Genomic DNA, 20,028 nt, shown 5'->3' with positions numbered 1-20,028 from the left:
CAAAAACATGACCTGATGTAAAAGAAGTATGGTTCAACGTAACAATATGACCTAGTTGGCTTAGCACTCCAAGATATGCGATGATTCCCTCTGTTGATATGAATAACCATTATGGAGTGAAGGAGTCTATGCTACTTTCCCAAGTCACTGACCAATAACTAAAAATATCTTTGTATATCAATCATTTTGAAAGTAATATGAATCACTTGGTCTTACAAAAAGAAATAAGGACATTGAAAAACCTTGGGATTGCAAAAATGACTTAGATCCAACTAGATCACAAATTCTCCAAAATACTACTTGCATGTAACAAAGTCTACCAAGCATAGACATTATCATATTATTCCCTGAGATTAAATAAATTGCATGACATAATCCACAATTTCATTAATATGTTAGGTTAAATGTACTTTTATGATCGACATCTTCATTCAAGAATTCCAAACTAATGAAACTTACAAAGAAAATATATATACTCTTATTGTAAATTCCTAGAGAAATATGCCTAAAAAAACAAGTTATTCAAAGTGTTTTTATCAAATAATTAACATTTCAATAGAGATTTTTTCTATACAACTAATATCTTACTTCACATCTAAATAAACTAACACATAATTTATGAGTAGTAAACATATTACATGTATTTACAATTGAATGAAAAATGTAACAACCCTAAAACTACTCTATACATTGAATTGAAAATAAATTACAAAATAATTATTTGATTCTATTTATATTTAACAAATATCAATGAAAAAACCCAAAACATTTATTAATTTATTTATAATTTATCAAATATATTTTTAAGTAAAACCTTCATTATATTTATAAATTTCTTACTAAATGTAATATATTAAAATTAAAAATTTAATTAATTAATTTTTATTTTAATTAATAATTAATAATTTAATTAAAAATAATAATAAATTTATATTAAATCATTCATCATATTTTGATAAAAAAAAATATCAATGTAAACAAAATAAGTACAAAATTTTCTTTAACAAAAACCTCTTATGTATTTAATCAAATATAAGTTAAGTTTCCTGTGTGGTTGCTAGAGAGGGTGTATGCCCAAAATCGGCGAGGAACAAGAAATGTATGCATAATTTACATATATATAACTTTATAGAGAAACATTATTCTAATTATAACGAAGAGTGCATTATTTTTCACGAGCGTTGGAAAGTGAAGAGGATTAACGAAGAGTGCATTATTTTTTACGACTGTTGGAAAGTGAAGAAGATTTTAGTGGTCAATTTTGATTGTAAGTATAAATGTATTTGACTATATATTTTATGTTTAGCGAAAATATGTTCAAACTTTTACATAACTATAACTTTAACTTTATGGACGAACATTTTTACAATTATAACAAAAGGGTGCATTATTTTTTATGAGCGTTGGAAAATGAGTATTTTGGTGGTCAATTTGTCAATTTTAATGGTATATGTTTGACTATATTTTTTATATTGATTTGACTGTAAAAGTTTGGAATGGTATTTGACTGTCAAAATACTTCAAACATATGTTTAAGTGCATTTTTGTCTATCAGCATTGAATGCCAATGCTTGTTGTTATTAATATATATATATATATATATTTTAGTAATATTTTTTATTGACTATTGTTTAATATTATTAGTTATTTTAATAATTAATTTAATAAATAAATAAACAAATTTCATATTCAATTTTTTCTTAATAAAATATTATTGTATTAAATAAAGTTTTTCAGTAAAAATCACATGACAAAATTTTTAGTCGACAGTCACAAAAACTTGAATACAGAAGAAGAAAAAAAAAACCTTGAAATATTATTGAATTATATTTGAACATATAAATATTTAAATATAATAAATATATGTTGAAATAAAAATATTTTTTATTTCTATTTATTGAACATTTTTCTAGGAAAAAAGTATATTTTGACCTATAAATAATGAACACTAATCTACATACGTATAAAGTTCATATTTAATTCTCACAAATCTCCGTGCTTAATTTTTTAGAACCTAAATATAGAAGACACTTTCTCCGAGATATATATAGAGGAAAAGATCGGTGTGCTGGGTTTTCTTTAATGTTTTCATAATAAATTTTTAATGTTTATATATATATATATATATATATATATATATATATATCAGTGTGGTTGTTTTTTAAAATGTTTTTATCATATTTACATTGAAATGATAAATAAATTAAAATATGAAAAATCTAGTGCATGTTTATGTTTATGGTCATTTTTGAGTTGGCAATAATGTTATTTTTGTATTTATAGATTATATATTTTACGATTCACATTTATTTCATTTAAACTTTTATGTTTATTTTGGGATTTAAATATGGAAAACACATTTTAATAAAAATAATAAAAATTTATATTTTTTAATTTTAAATATTTTTTTATGATTTGTTTAATTTTTTAATATTTTTTATTATATTGGTTAACATTAAAATAATAAAAAAAAATATTTCCTACATTGAAATAAAAATAATATAAAATAAAAATAATATAATATAAATTTATATTTGTATTAGTTTGTTTAAATTTTAAATATTTTTTCATAATTAGCTTAAAATTTTTAATATTTTATTATTGTATTGGTTAAAATTAAAATAATAATTAAAATAAATTATTGTATTGGTTAATATTAAAATAGTAAAAAACAAAAGTATAAAAGATTAATAGTTAAATAAGAGTTTGTTTCAGATGTAAAGATATAGGTTAATATTTAAGATTTTGAGGATTTATAGGTATTTGGTACAAGTGTAAGTTTGTGGTTAAATGGACTATTCAGTGATAATTAGAAGAGGCGTGGTTTGCTTTGAATAATAGTAATGAGTCAACCTACATTTGAGGATATCATTATGTAATAAGTCTCCACTAATTTGACAACTAAATTATGACAAATTTTCCACTTTAAAAAAAATTATTAAATTAATAAATATTTAAGTTTTTTTTGAAGTACTTATATGATATACCATTGAAGAAGCGTGAACAAGGTTGTCTAGGTAAAATTGCACCATCCCGATGAAAAAATAACTGTGAAGTGCAATCCTCAGTATACATGACAGACTGAGGACTGAGAAAATGGATGCATAATGCTCAAACTCAAATCAATTCACGCAAACAATCACATCATTTATTGCAGTCAAATGAGATACAGTTTGCAAGACCCGACACCCTTTCTACCTTTCCAATTCCAGCACCACTCAGAATTTCCTCCCAATCCTGCTCGGTGTAAGCTCAGAGCAAACATGACAATCATGAGGTCAGATGATCGAAAACCAATAAGAGAACCCCTAAATGTTCAGCAGAGAAGGCTCCAAATTCCACCCCGCCCCGCACTATCTGCACGCTTTGCCGTCCCGCTACCCTTGCCACGCCCGCCGGGATCCTTGCAACCCCCGCCCCAGACACTCGCGGTAGCAAGAACAGTAGACGAGTTCAACCCGTCGGAGTTTGAGAAATTGGAGATTCTGGGGTATGGCAGCGGGGGAAAAATGTACAAGGTCCGACACAGGAGAACCCAGTTCCTCTATGCCCTCAAGATCGTGCAAGGCGACCACGATATACTCACCTGTAGCCACGTCGTTCGCGAGATGGAGATCCTGTGGAGAATGGATTCGCCATACGTGGTCAAGTGCCACGTCGTCTACGACCGGGTGGGGGAGATCCAGGTCATGCTGGAATACATGGACGGGGGCTCGCTCGACAAGTGTGGGCACCGGTTGTCGGAACCGTTCCTCAGGGCGGTGACCAGGCAGGTCCTGCACGGTCTCAAGTATCTCCACGCCAACAAGATCGTGCACAGAGACGTCAAGCCTTCCAATCTTTTGCTCAACAACAGGCGCCAGGTCAAGATCACGGACTTCGGCATGAGTCAGATTCTGTCGAAGTCGCTTGCTCCCTGCAATTGCGTCGGGACCTTCACCTACATGAGCCCCGAGAGAATCGACCCCGATATGAATGATGGTAGCTACGATGGGTACGCCGGCGATATCTGAAGCCTCAGGCTAAGCCTCCTGGAATGCTACGTCGGGCAGTTTCCGTTTCTGCCACCCAGCGTGCACCCGGACTCGCCAACGCTCATGTGCCTTATATGATACGGGGACCCGCCCACGCCACTGCCCTCTGCTTCTTGGGAGTTCCAGAGCTTCATCCACTGTTGCTTGTAGAAGGATGTCGGGTTGCGCTAGGCGGCATCTCAGCTGCTTAGCCATCCATTTGTCTCACAGGTAGGTGCCTCATCTGCTTATACTCCTAAAGTCATTGACCCACCAAGAACTGGTTATTAGTTATTTGCAGATTTTTCTTCGATTTTATTTGGATTTGCGTCTTTAAACATTGAAAGATCGTTCAAAGCAATGAATTCTAGTGGTTCCCATGGTTTTAATCGTTTAAAAGTATCTCTGTCGTGTGCACCAATGTGTAAATATATCTAGCACTTTTATGCATTGCACAGTTTGTGAACCATTTGAGCCTGAACGGGGTTTTCCTTGTCAAATTCTTACACGTCATCCTATATGCCCATAGGACTGATGGTATGCGCACACCCCAATCATTCCTCTACGCATTGCAGACCTTTGTCAGTACGTTTTCTAGAATTTTATTGAATACTTCAACCATACCATTTGTCTGAGGATGATAGGGCGTACTCTTTTGATGATAAACATGAAATTCCTCGAGCATCACGGTAATAGTTTGATTTAGAAACTACGTAACCCGATCACTCATTAGTATCTTAGGACACCCAAACCTTGTCAAGACATATTCAAACAGGAACTTTGTGGATGTAGCAGTGCTACAGTCCTTCACCGATTGTGCTTCTACCCATCTTGTCAAATACTTCGTCGCAACAATAATGTACCACGCGCCTGTCTTTTTCCCTAGTGGTTGTATGGGACCCACAAAGTCAACCACCCATTTGTCAAACACTTGTAATGAAATATGAGGATTTAAGGGCAATTTGTCCCTTCACAATGGTTTTCCTGTCCTCTAACGTGCCTCGCATGGCCTACAATATGCCTTAGAATCCTTATGTATTGTCGGCCACCACAATCATGCACGTAGAATCTTCTGCGCAGTTGCTATGCCTGCACAGTGTCTTCCCGCCACTCCTCCATGTGCTTCGGCAAGTATTCTAGAGTGTTCGAACTCCAGAACATATCGACGTAGAATTTCATCGGTGCCCATCTTATTTAAGTGTCCCACAATCACAGAAAAGTCAGCTGTGTGGACCACCAACTCCTTTTTATGCTGTGTAGAGAATCCTTCCAAGTCTGTTCCAGTAGTCAAAAACTAGATTATATCAGCAAAATGATCATCTGCGACATGTACAGTGAAGAGTTGTGCATCCAACAACCCTTCCTTCAAATTAGTAGGTTCTTCGCCTGTCTCAATTCTGGATAGATGATTTGGTCCCACATTCAACCGTCTAGGCTTCACAATCACTTCAAAATCATATTCTTGAAACAAAAATAACCACCTATAGATCTTTCCCCCCAACACAGGCTTGTTGACCAGGTACTTGAGAGTGGAGTGATTTGTATACATTTTGAAATGTGCACCTAATAGGTAGTGTCAAAATTTTTGCAGTGCATAGACCATTGTCAATCCTTTGCACTCTGTAGTTGAATAATTCTTCTCAGAATTTGACAGTTTCCTGCTTGTGAAGGCTATAGGGTGATCTATCTCGCCTTCACCTGGTTGGGTCAACACCATACCCAACGCAATACAAGAAGCATCCACATGCACATGGAACTCTTTCTTCCAGTCTGGGAACACCAAAATGGGTGCAGTCACCTTCTTTTCCTTTAACACATTAAGACTATGCTAATACTCTTCATCCCAACAAAAATTCACGTCCTTCTTTAATAATTTCTCCATTGGCGCAATTATTTGTGCATAAGCCTTGATAATCTTTCTATAGTAGCTGGTGTGGCCCAATGTTGCGCACAACTGCTTTACATTCTTTGGAGCTTCTAAATTGATAATCACTACAAACTTTGCAAGGTCTACCATTAGTCATTGCTTACATACCACATGGCCTAGAAATATCCCATAAGGCACACAAAATATACATTTCTTCAAGTTTAGAGCAATTTGGTATCTGTGACAAGTATCCAACATAAGGTGCAGACTTGCAACGTGGCGCTTTACCAATCCAAACACAGTCTAGTCATCAAAATACACTTCTAAGAATTTATGGATGAATTCTTTGAATGTTGCAATTACAACCCTTGAAAAGATCATGGGCGAATTCTTCAGTCTGAATGGCATCACTGTGTATTGGAAGCATCCCCACTCCATCGTGAAGGTCGTCTTGCTGCAATCCTCCGACGCGATCTTAATCTGATGGTACCCTGAGAACCCATCAGTGAACAAGTAAGATTCATGTCCTCTGACATTATCCAAAACTTCATCTGTAAATGGTGTTGGAAATGGGTCATGAACGCATGCATCATTGAGATTTCTCATATCTACACATATCATGATTTCAACTTGTTGCTTCTTCTCTTGAACAACCATAAGGCTCACGCAATCAGATTCTTCTACTCACTCAATAATTCCAGCTTCCAACATTTTGTCTATCTCTTTATGCACATTTTCCTTATACTTCATATTTAGGCGGTAAGGTATCTGTTTCACGGGCTTCGCATCAGGCTTTAAACTGATCTTCATTACTCCTATATCCCCTACTCTTCCCTTCAGGTCTGAGAACTTGGTAGGAGACAAGTCTTGGTATTCACGTAGCAGCTCCACAACTTTATCAATTGTATTTTCATCCCAATAATCGCCTATCTTTGCAAACTTAGGCTACGTGTTGGACCCAATGTTTACTTGCCTAGTCTTCAAATGTGGAGAGAAACGAAACTGAAGAAAATGTCGAAATGAAAACCCTACAAGGTAGCTTGAAAGACCACAACACACATTTATGAGAATGTACCATATCTTTGTCATGATAGTGGGAAATTTGATTGATTTATAGATTGAATTATGGCAATGAGTTATGGTGTATATAGGTGTTGTGAGGTAGAAGCACCAAATGGGAAACATAACATCCAGATCAAATTATACCCAATCCATCTAGCATCACCATACATCATTTAGGATATGTAAATGATAAATGTTAATATCATAGGTTTCATTATGCCAAAACATTACATTATCGCATAAATCATACCATAATCGAGAATGTAATATAACCATAGTTTCAACAACCCAAAGGCATATGTTCGTATCAATGTGATACAAGCCATAACCAATGTAATAATACATTAATTCATGCATTGAAATAAATATCGACCAAATGTTTTGCTCATTCGAAAAGAGCGCAAAGTAAAATATAAATGCTTAAAATCATTTACGAGAACTATATTATCTAATGTCAACATATAAAATGCAATCACCATAATATAATAAAACTTTGAATCAAATCATAAAATCAATGTTGTTATATGATCCCAAGGATCTAAAGTAGAATTGGTTAGTCTCTTAGAAATTATAACCTCATGAAATGAAATTAAAGCACGATTCATATAATTGTTACAAAACCAAAATAAGGAAACAAAATACTAGGAAAAAGAATCAAATTTTGGTTAAAGCCACATAACCAGATTCACCATGATCCAGACAATGACCAAAACTAGAAATAATGCAAACAAAGGAGAGCCCCTCCCCCCCCATATCATTTCAAAAATGAGAGGGGGAGTTGGTTGGTCTACCAACATAATGACATATGGCATGTTTAAGTCATACCCCATATTTGGATGCCACGTGTACCCCTAGTGCAGGTGATTGTAATGTGGCACCCCTGACGTGGATGCATATATGGAAGATGTAGATTGGACTAATGGCTTATAGTGACACATGGTAGCGTAAGACTGGCTTAAAGATGATGACATGTGAACAATGACATGGCAAACTGACATGATGACATGTGGCATGTTGAAATGACATTTTTTGTAGATCAATGGGGGTGATTTTTGGTGACACATGGCACCACTCAGAGAGTGCCACGCAGTAGGTGTGATGCCATGATGACATCAACATGAGGGTGACCAATGACCCATAGGTCCGAGTCACATGGTGTGGTCCCATGATATCTCTAGAAGGTCGGCCCTTTACCCAAATTGACTCTTTCTCATGTATAAATTCATGGTCACATGACTTGTGGTGATAAGAAAGAAGGATGAGTGCAAAGTAATATGTGAAGGCTCTACCTTCATGGCTTTTATAAGGAAACACAGTTCTATAGTTGCAGGTTCAAGTCTCTCTATAGTTTTGGTTCTTGGTTTATGACTTGGCTCCATGAGTGAAAACAATTTGACGAGGATGTCTGTGATTTGATTGGCTCTTGGTATATGAGTTGGCTCTATGAGCACAAACATTTTGACGAGGATACCTATGGTTTTATTGGTTCCTAGTTTATGAATTAGCACCATGAGCACAAACATTTTGACAAATATATTTGTGGTTTGATTGTCTCCTAGTATATGACATAGCTCTTGGTGAGCGCAAACATTTTGACGTGGATATCTATGGTTTGATTGGTTCTTGGCTTATGACTTAGCTCCATGAGCGTAAACATTTTGACTAGGATATATGTGGTTTGATTGGTTCTTATTTTATGACTTGGCTCCGTGAGCGCAAACATTTTGGCATGGATCTCTATGATTTGAGTGAGCACAAACAATTTGATGTGGATCTAGCTCCTAGCAAGCATAATTTTTTTGATGTGGATATTTGTTTAGTGAATGAAAACCGTTTAATGTGGATTTCTATGGTTTGATTAGATCTTGGTTTATGATTTGACTTCTTACTAGCACAAATGTTTTGATGCGGATCTCTGGTTTAATGAGTGCAAATAGTTTGACATCGATCTCTATGGTTTAATTGACTCTTGGTTTATAATTTGGCTCCACGTGATTGGTAGAGTGTCTAGCCTCAATCCTCATAGATTAATTGGTGTCTCATGATTAGCCCAAAAACATGACCTAATGTAAAAGAAGTATGGTTCAACGTAACAAATGACCTAGTTGGCTTGGAACTCCAAGATATGCGATGATTCCCTTTGTTGATATGAATAACCATTATGGAGTCAAAGGTGAAAGGAGTCTATGCTACTTTCCCAATTCGCTGACCAATAGCTAAAAATATCTTTATATATCAATCATTTTGAAAGTTATATGAATGACCTGATCTTACAAAAAAAAATAGGGACAATGAAAAACCTTGGGATTGCAAAAATGACTTAGATCCAACTAGATTACAAATTCTCCAAAATACTATTTTCATGTAATAAAGTGTACCAAACATAGACATTGTCATATCATTCCTTGAGATTAAATAAATTGCCTGACATAATCCACAATTTCATTAAGATGTTAGGTTAAACATCCTTTTATGATCGACATCTTCATTCAAAAATTCCAAAGTAATAAAACTTACGATGAACCACACTGGTTGGTTAGAAACGCGTAGACAAAAGTTTTTTGCATGTGATTTACGCCGAAACTCTTCTTAAAAATATATATACTTTTATTATAAATTCATAAAAAAATATGCATAAAAAATAAGTTATTCAAAGTGTTTATGTTTATCAAATAATTAACATTTTCAATAAATTTTTCTATACAACTAATATCTTAATTCACACTTAAATGAACTGACAAATAATTTATAAATAACAAAAATATTACATGTATTTAAAATTAATAATAAATTAATATTTAATTATTCATAATACTTTGATAAAATACTAGTGTAATGTAAACAAGATAACATAATAACCTCTTATGTATTAATCAAATATAGGTTAAATTTCCTTTGTTATTCCAACCATATGATTCCAAGTATATGAGAGAGGGTGCATGCCCAAAATCGGCTAGGAACAAGAAATGTATGCATAATTTACATATATATCTTTAACAAAGGGTGCATTATTTTTAGGAGTGTTGGAAAAAATCCGCCAGGAACAAGAAATGTATGCCTAATTTACATATATATCTTTAACAAAGGGTGCATTATTTTTAGGAGTGTTGGAAAGTGAAGAAGGTTGTGGTAGTCAATTTTGATTTTAGTATAAATTTGTTTCACGATATTTTTTATATTTAGCGAAATATGTTCAAACTTTTACATAACTATAACTTTATAGATAAACATTTTAACAAGGGTGTACTATTTTTTTTTAATGAGAGTTGGAAAGTGGGTATTTTGGTGGTCAATTTGTCAATTTTAATGGTATATGTTTGACTATATTTTCTATATAGCTTAAAATTCTGTAAAAGTTTGGAATGGTATTTGACTGTCAAAATATATGTTTGAATGCACTCTGGTCTGTGAGCATTGGAATTTGAGGCTGACTATGGTTTTTTTTTTTAATATGTTTGAATGCACTCTTGTCTGTGAGCATTGGAATGTGAGGCTGACTATGGTTGTTTTTTTTTTAATATTGAATTTGATTATAGTTTAATATTATAAATTATTTTATTAATTAATTTAATAAATAAATAAATTTCATAGATTTAAGATAAAAGTAAATAAATAAACAAATTTTAGATTTAAGTTTTTTTTATAAAATTTTATTGAATTATGTTTGACCATCTAAATCTAAATTTAGTAAATGTATGTTGAAATAGGGATATTTTTTATTTCTTTGTCTTTTAAACACTTGTTTTGGAAGTAAATTTATCTTAACTCTTAGATTACAACACTAATCTACATATGTATAAAGTTCATATTTAATTATCGCAAATCTCAGTGCTTATTTCCAGGACCTAAATATAGGCGACATATTTTCTGTGATTCGTTTCTTTAATGTTTTCATAACAATTTTGTTAATGTTTTCATCATTCATATATATATATCAGTGTGCTTGGTTTTTTTAATGTTTTCATCATATTGATATTGAGATGATAAAAACCTAGTGTATGCTTATGGAGTTGGCAATAATATTATTTCTGTATTTATAAATTACATATTCTACGGTTCATATTTATTTCATTCAAACTTTTGTACTTATTTTTCGGATTCAAATATGTAAAACACATTTTCCAATAACATTGAAATGAAAATAATATAAATTTATATTCTTTAATTTTAAATATTTTTTAATAATTTGTTGAATTTGTTTAATATTTTTCTATTATATTAATTAACATTAAAATAATAATAAAAACCAAAATATTTCCTACATTAAAATAAAAATAATTTAAATTTATATTTGTATTAGTTGGTTTAAATTTTAAATATCGTATTCATAATTCGTTTAATTTTTTAACATTAAAATAAAAAAAAAACAAAACAAAATATTTCCTATATCATTGAAATGAAAATAATATAAATTATAACCGCAATAGTTTGTTTTAAGTTTTAAATATATTTTTCATAAGATTTAATTTTTTAATATTTTTTTTATTATATTGGTTAACATTAAAATAATAAAAAAATCAAAATATAAAAGATTAACAGATAAATAAGAGTTTGTTTCCGAAGTAAAGATATAGGTTAATACCTAAGACTAAGACTAAGACTTAGAGGTATGTGTAAGCTTGTGTTCATATGAACTATTTACTAATAATTATAAGTAGCATGGTTTTTTTTGAATAATAATGATAAGTCAACCTACATTAGAAAATATCATCATGTGATAAGTGTCCTTAGTTTGACAACTAAATTATGATAAATTTTCTATAATTAAAAAAAAAAAAATATTTTATTAATAAATATTTAGGTTTTCTAAAATACTAGTAAAAAAACAATTATATAATATACCCCTGAAAGGTGAACAATGTTGTCTGTTAAAATTGCACCATCCCGATAAAAAAATTAACTGTGAAGTGCAATCCTCAATATACACGACAGACTGAGAACATGGATGAATAATGCTCAAACTCAAATCAAATCACGCAAACAATCACATCATTTATTGCAGTCAAATCCGATACAGTTTGCAAAAATTTGACTCGAAGAATAACAATATATATATATATGGTAAGACCCGACACCCTTTCTACCTTTCCAATTCCAGCACCCCTCAGAAGTTTCTTCCCGATCCTGCCCGGTGTAAGCTGAGAGCAAACATGACAATCACCAGGTCAGATGATCAAAACCCAGCAAGAGAACCCCTGAATGTTCAGCAGAGACGATCCCGGACCTTCAAGCACCAAGCACTAAGGCTCCCAATTCCACCCCGCCCCGCACTATCTGCACGCTTTGCCGTCCCGCTGCCATTACCACCCCCGTCGGGATCCTTTCCTGTCCCGCTGCCATTGCCACCCCCGCCGGGATCCTTTGCCGTCCCGCTGCCTCTGCCACCGCCACCCCCGCAGGGATCCTTGGCACCCCCGCCCCGGACACTCGCGGTAGCAAGAACAGTAGACGAGTTCAACCCGTCGGAGCTTGAGAAACTGGAGATTCTGGGGTATGGCAGCGGGGGAAAAGTGTACAAGGTCCGACACAAGAGAACCCAGTTCCTCTACGCCCTCAAGATCGTGCAAAGCGACCACGATATACTCACCCGTAGCCACGTCGTCCGCGAGATGGAGATCTTGCGGAGAACAGATTCCCCATACGTGGTCAAGTGCCATGGCGTCTACGACCGGGTCGGGGAGATCCAGTTCGTGCTGGAATACATGGACGGGGGCTCACTCGACAAGTGCGGGCGCCGGTTGTCGGAACAGGCAGGTCCTGCACGGCCTCAAGTATCTCCACGCCAACAAGATCGTGCACAGAGACATCAAGCCTTCCAATCTTTTGCTCAACAGCAGGCGCCAGGTCAAGATCGCGGACTTCGGCGTGAGTCGGATTCTGTCGAAGTCGCTCGATCCCTGCAATTCCTGCGTAGGGCACCTTCGCCTACATGAGCCCCGAGAGAATCGACCCCGATATGAACAATGGGCGCTACGATGGGTACGCCGGCGATATCTGGAGCCTCGGGTTGAGCCTCCTGGAATGCTACGTTGGGCGGTTGCCCTTTCTGCCACCCGGCGTGCACCCGGACTGGCCAACGCTCATGTGCCTTATACGCTACGGGGACCCGCCCACGCCACCGCCCTCAGCTTCTCCGGAGTTCCAGAGCTTCATCCGCTGTTGCTTGCAGAAGGATGCCGGGTTGCGCTGGACGGCGTCTCAGCTACTTACCCATCCGTTTGTCTCACAGGCAGGTGCCTCATCTGCTTATACTCCTGAAGTCGCCGAGCCACCAAAAACTGGTTATTAGTTAGTTGCAGATTTTGCTTCAATTTTATTTGACTTTGCATCTTTAAACATTGAATGATTGTTCAGAGCCATGAATTCCAGTCGTTCCCATGGTTTGAATGGTTTAAAAGTCTTTCTGTCGTGTGCGCCAATGTGTAAATATATCCACCAGTTTTATGCATTGCAGAGTTTGGGAACCATTTGAGCCCAATCTTTAGAAATATGTTATTGATAGCTATGCTGAACCCTCACGTTAGATATATTAACTCTTACCATATTTGATGTCTAACGTGAGATATATTGCATCTTCAGTATTCGAGGAAATGAAGACAGATCTATGGAAGGAGATGAATTCATATGTGCCAGTTTTTTTTTCAACTTCTTAGCCTCTTTTATTACTCTTTATTTTCATTTTCTGCTTTGATTTGAATGTTTTAAACTTATTCAAAGATGGGCATGGATTTGCTGAGTTCTTTGGAATTTTTATTTTATAAAGTTTTGGATGTTTCATTTCCATATCTAGTTATGTAATTGCTTTTGGGAATTAAATTATTGCACTGAGTATTCCATTTTGATCCAGTTTTGATGCCATCACCCCGGTACTAACTAAATCGATCGTCATGATCAGCACTTACATTTTAACATTTTATAATTTTCATTACTTTCATTTGATTGTTTTAAACTTATTCAAAAATAAACCCGGGTTGGTTGAAACGTTTGCCATTTTTCATCATCCATGAAATTTCAGTTTGTAAATTCAATAAAAAGTTAATGCAATTGTTTTGGAGAATTAAACTACTCCAAAAACATCTAAACTCTATCAAATCTAATACGATTATGATAATAACATAACATTTCGCTACTAAATAAATCCTTAAAAACACTTCTATTTAATTTTATAAATATAAATATAATTATATTATTATAATATTAAAAAGTTTTTAATTTAGACATCTGTTACTATTATAATAAATTAGAAAGAATTATAATTATAATTATACTAAAAGTGATAAATCTTTGGGCCACATGGGTGGATTGTGGAGTTATTTATATATTTTTTTAATGTCATGAAGAGAGATTTGCTAGAGATGGTTGAGGAAACTTACTGAATGGTTACATTCATCCCCATATAAATTCCATCTATATTTCTCTCATCCCAAAGCTGTTGCTCACTGGAACTTTTCTTGACTTCAGGCCCATATCATTGTGCAACCTGATATACAAGTTAATGTCCAAAATCATTGCTCTTAGGATTAAGCATATATTCTCAAAGTATATATCTTTCGAGCAATTTGGTTTCCTGCAGTATAGGCAGATACATGATGCAGTCATTACTGCACAAGAGTGCCTACACTCCATTCATTCCAAAAAACTAAAATTGACAATCATGAAGGTTGACTTGCAAAAGGCTTATGACTATATCGACTGGAGTTATCTGTGGATGGTTTTGCATAAACTTGGGCTTCAACCTAGGAACACAGAATGGATTATGGTTGTGTTTCAAATGTAAGATTCGTTGTTATAATAAATGGATTTCCAACACATTTTTTTGGGGTTGGCCAGGGTTTAAGACAAGGATGTTCACTATCACCACTTTTATTTATCCTAGCCATGGATGGTCTCAGTCTACGCATTAAACAACAGTTGGGATGAGATTTTTTAGGCCCTCAACCTGGGTAGTGGCATCAAGATCTCACACAACTTTTTCATTGATGATGTTCTCATCATGGGCATGATTAAAGGTTCACATGGCTTGCGCTTCACCATATATTTAACAAGTTTGGGAATGCTACTGGCCTTCTAATGAATCAAAACAAATCTATATTTATATATGGGCAGGGTGTCACAGAGGACATTGAATACATTAAAACCATTTTCGGAGTGGAAACAGATCGAGGAGGGATTGAAATATCTGAGTTTTCATATCAAACCAAACAACTACAGAGTTAATGATTGGATGTGGCTGGTGGATCATTTCTATAGCAAGATCATGAGGTGGGAGAAAAAATGTCTATCTCCTGGTGGTCGTATCACACTCACACAATCTATCATCACCTAGTTAACGGTTTACTAGGCTCGCTTATATTGTCTGCTTGCCACCATCATCAAGAAATTAAACAGGATCATGGAAAACTTCATATGGTCTGGATTGGGGGCCGAGGACTAGACTGGACATTGTCACAATTCCTAAGTGCATGGGAGGATGGGGCATACTATATTTGTAGAGGTTTGGATGGGCTCTGCTGACCAAAACACTATGGCATGACATTTTCAACAATGGCATTTGGGTGAACATTATTAGATCAAAATATCTCCGGGGAAACAAGTTTACATAATGGACGCGTAGGGGTCTGGTAATTATTCAGATGGTATCTTCCATTTGGCTTAGCCTGAACAAAATAAAACACTGGTTCCTATGGAGGACTTGCTGGTCTTTTGGAATGGGCAATGAGATTCTCATCGATAGGGACCGCACACTAGGAGTGAGGTCATACTATCATATTTCGAATAGGCTTATCTAATGTATAAACAACTCAAGAATCTTTTTTTGGATACAGGACATAAAAACATGGAATGCAAATATCCCAATCTGGAAGGAGCGAGGGAGATGGGCCTTAGGGGAACACAAGCTTTGGAATGGGATCAAATCAAAAGAGACATGCAACTATTCGAAATATGCAGAGGGGAGGATGGAGACCAGATGGGATGGAATGGGGATATGAAGCATGGGGCTATATCGATGTCTGACACCTACAAATTCATTTACAATAGTAATAAAAACACAAATGAGGTATGCTGGTTTATCAAATTCTGGAAAATTAAGATCCCGATCAAAATCATACTTTTTGTTTGGCTTGTTTGGAAAAATAAAAATTAACTTGGGTCAATTTTCAATAGGGACCTAGTATATGTGTTTTTTGCAGGGAAGAGGCAGAAAGTAATCTACATTTATTTTCAAAATGGCCAGTTACATATCATATTTGGCTGGAGCTCTCCGGCAAGCTTAAATTCTCCTTAGCTCAATTCGACTCAATCACTTCTTGTTTGTCTTGGTGGAGCTACAAACTACCCCATTAGTGAGTTATTCCCCTTGCTACCATATGGGAAATCTAGCGATGTAGAAACCATATTATTTCTGAAGGGTCAAAGACAGAGTTGGAACCGGTTGTTAACCAGATTCTGGGATGGAAAACTCCAATATTATCTACTCCCCTCCAACCTAATCGGTCCCCTCTTCCTGATGCTGGTCCCGGGATTAACTATCCGACCAGTTTTTTTGATGGTGCTACACAAGATGGCAGATGTGGATGTGGTTTCTGGATTGTTTTCTCTTTGGAACAACAATTTTGGGTATACTGGGGAGCAGACAATGGGACAAATATGAAGGTGGAGGCCATGGCTCTGTGGGGCCTTCTTTGGTTTTCTTCTTTCTTGAGCATTCCCTTCATTCACATATATGGAGATTCACAGTCTATCATCAACCGAGTCTAAGGCATCACACGCATTCATCATGCACATCTACAAGGCTAGCTCAGGCAAATTATGCTCTTATGGCAATCCTTTAGGCACATTTCCATACAACACATTGGTAGGGAGTACAATCGCAACACAGACAAGATGTCCAAACTTGGAATACATGCTCAACAGGATGGGATGCATATTGAGATTCTGGTGGGAGGCACTACACTAGAGGCAGGCTTTCTCCCTTTTCCCTGATATGGTTTATTTGGCTGACTGTCACTTCCATATTATTGTTTCCTGTTTTCATGTCCGATTTGGTAGTGCTTATTTTGTGGACTAATCCTTCTTTTTTTGGTCATGTTGTGGAGTTAATTATGGATGTTTTCTCATCTTAGATCTATATCATATTTCCTTGTATCTACATACTGGGATAAAATGTGATTTGGTTTTCATGACAAAAATCTGGTGGATGCAAACAACATCAAATCTTATGGAATATGTACTGATTTTTGTTTTATAATACAAATCTCAACATTTTTTTCTTATTGAATTTTTTATTATAAAATTTCAATTTCAATTAATTTAAAAAAAAATCGCAGTCTTATACTTGAAGATAATTTAGTACGATTCTGAATAATGTTAGCATCATTATTAATATTATTATTAGGTTTAAAAAGTATATTATTTTTATTTTTATATAATAATAATTTTACTATGTTATATTTATAGTTTTTTAGTTTAAAATAAAATGAACATTAGAAAAGGTATACCATTTTTTTATATAATTTATTTAAGTTAATTTTTATAATAAAAAAATTTAAAATTGATTTTATTATAATTATATATCAAAAAGTTTATTCCCAACTTTTGGTTTGTTATTAGGAAAACCAAACAAGTGACATCCTAGGAAACTCTTTGTCATAAGAGTTTTAGAGAAAAAATTATAAAAAAAATAATTGTGTGCTTGAGCCAAAACTTATAGTTGCTTAAAAGACTAGCATACCAAGGTTTACAAACTAAATAGTATCTATGAAAACTAAAAAACTAAAAGGCTATGTATTTTAGAATTATCATACAAACTTTGGAAGAAATTGAATGTTCTACCTCAATGGTGTTTGCATTGGGTTTATTGGTTGTCCTTGTGCCAAATGTTAGGGCCAAGCAGACTCCAATGCACTCCTTTCTATTGTCCATATCCTTCATTTGCAACTGCATTTCATGAATTAGAAGAAGGATTTTATCCTTGGCATCCTTTCAATTCAAAAGCACCTTTCCTATCAATGTTTTCATTTACTAGTAGAGGTTAATGGTGTGTAGACATTGTTTTTATATTCCTCTAATGTATTCTAAATTAGGAATGCATATAGTAATCTCAAAAACAATATCAGAGAATGATGGACATTCTCTTTCCTCGACAACCTCCTGGTCGGTCTCCTAAAGATCTTGTTAAATTTCCATAGGTATTATGGCGTGAAAATATCGAGCAAAAGGCTACTCCATGAACCAAGCTTGTGAATTGTTGAAAAATGCAACAAGAAAGTCTCAATTTGATTTTTCCTTGATTAAATTGAGAAAATTCGAATTTCCACATCAACACACAACTTGGATGATGTTAACTTGTGTGACATGGCTTGTGTCACCCAATTTACTCCGTAAATTCGAGTTGGAGGAGTTAGAGTTCAGTTCAACATGTGTGATTGCTAATTTGTAGCAATCAAGGTTAGTTATCTCATGTTTTTTTCAGTTAAATTAGTTCCAAATTTTGAAGGAACTAGTGGAAGGTTAGTTAACCAGTGGGACTTCAGTCCAACTCAATGATCATCCAATTAACTGATCAATCAACCCAAAATAGATAGTGCATGCAGAGAATTCGATACCCAGTTGAGGTGGAGATTCCAAGGCAGTGTAACATCAGTTGTAGACTAGTCTTGAGTGTACAGAGGTTGCATGCAGTCAAAAGATCAGACTAAGGAATTGCATAATTCAATTTGAGGAATTTCCTTAATAATATGAGCCTAATTCTTCAAGGAAATAGGAGCTCAAGTTGAGGAAAAAATTGACTAAGTCTGGTTTAGAGGTCTTCAGTGAGTAGAGAGATAGGTTATGCACTTGCAGGGTGTGCTCGGTTGAGAAAAGAAATTGTAATACATCCCTATTCATTTGATTAATGCAAGCAGGCATTGGTGTTTTTAGCAGATTGCTTTTCCCAAATAAAAATACTTGTTGCACGTGTGTTATTTCTTCTTGCATGTTTCAGATTTTTGTTCCAAATTATGAATTAATGTTTGCAGTGCAGTAAAGTAGGCCCGTGTCTTGTGATTTTTATTAAAACTTCATGAGTGGTTGCAAATATACAACCTAATTTCTACATGGTATTAGAGTAGGAATTTCGAAGTTGTTTCTCAAAGGTTTGAATTTGAAGATCAGTGTAGCAGGATTTCTTCAGAGCCAAGAAGATGTCCTTTAATGGAATAAGGCTAGAGTATGCATTGGAAGGAACCTCAAATTTTGCTGCATGGAAGGACCACATGGAGGCTGTATTAGACGATAATGGATTTCTTGAATATGTCAATATAGATATTCCAAGACCACCAACAGTTGATGTCAAGGACCTCAAACAGTGGATGAAAGATGTAGCCAAGGTGAGGAGAATAATCTTGAAGGGAGTACGAGATCATATTGTCTCAAATCTCCATGGAAAAGAAACTTCGTTCACAATGTGGAAATCACTGAAAAAATGTTCGAAAATATAGTGACCACAAGAAGCTGGCACTCAAGGATAAACTTCGAAGTATCAAGATGTAGAAGAAGGACACTATACAACAGTATATGAGCAGGTTCACACAATGTCGTGATGAACTGGGTGGGGTCGATGTTACTATCCCTGAATATGACTTGGTAAGCCTAGCCCTTCTAGGCCTTCCCAAGAGTTGGGATAGCTATCAAGATTCAGTGAATGGGGGGTGGGGGAACTACCGAATTGGGAGTGCTTATGGTCTGATTTAGCACAGGAGGAAATAAGGAAGAATAACATAGATGGGACTTCATCCAAGGAAAAGGATGAAGAAAACTTTACATTGGCTAGAAAGGAAAAGAAGGGAAAAAGGAAGAAATCCCAATCCAAACCAGAATCATGTCAAGGGGGCAAGAAGAAATATTTGTCAAAATTAAATGCTTCCATTCTCATGAATTCGGGCACTATACCACGAAGTGTCCACACAAGAAGACAAGCAAGAAGACCTCAGGAGGAGAAACAAGTGATGCTTTGGCTTCACAACTCGAGATTGACTTTACCCTCATTGCATGCATGGCCAACACAGTGATGGGGAGCGTGTGGTACTTGGAATTAGGTGCATT

General features: G+C 34.9%; 3 pseudogenes; all 3 read left to right on the top strand.

The window, feature by feature from the left end:
• The first annotated feature begins 3,263 nt into the window (after positions 1-3,263).
• LOC149181587 (mitogen-activated protein kinase kinase 9 pseudogene) lies at positions 3,264-4,304 on the top strand (annotated as a pseudogene).
• Positions 4,305-12,092: 7,788 nt separating this feature from the next.
• Positions 12,093-13,231, top strand: LOC149181586 (mitogen-activated protein kinase kinase 9 pseudogene; annotated as a pseudogene).
• A 2,547-nt stretch (positions 13,232-15,778) lies between these two features.
• The window catches only part of LOC149181584 (mitogen-activated protein kinase kinase 9 pseudogene), a 172,213-nt pseudogene continuing 167,963 nt past the window's right edge, over positions 15,779-20,028 (top strand).

Source organism: Pinus tabuliformis, chromosome 3_2 (genome assembly GCF_031772625.1).
Source record: "Pinus tabuliformis cultivar Carrire ecotype Pingquan chromosome 3_2, CPIR1, whole genome shotgun sequence".
In the NCBI taxonomy this organism is placed as follows: domain Eukaryota; kingdom Viridiplantae; phylum Streptophyta; class Pinopsida; order Pinales; family Pinaceae; genus Pinus; species Pinus tabuliformis.
Note: the sequence above shows the minus strand (reverse complement) of the source record. Positions and strands in the feature narration are given on the sequence as shown.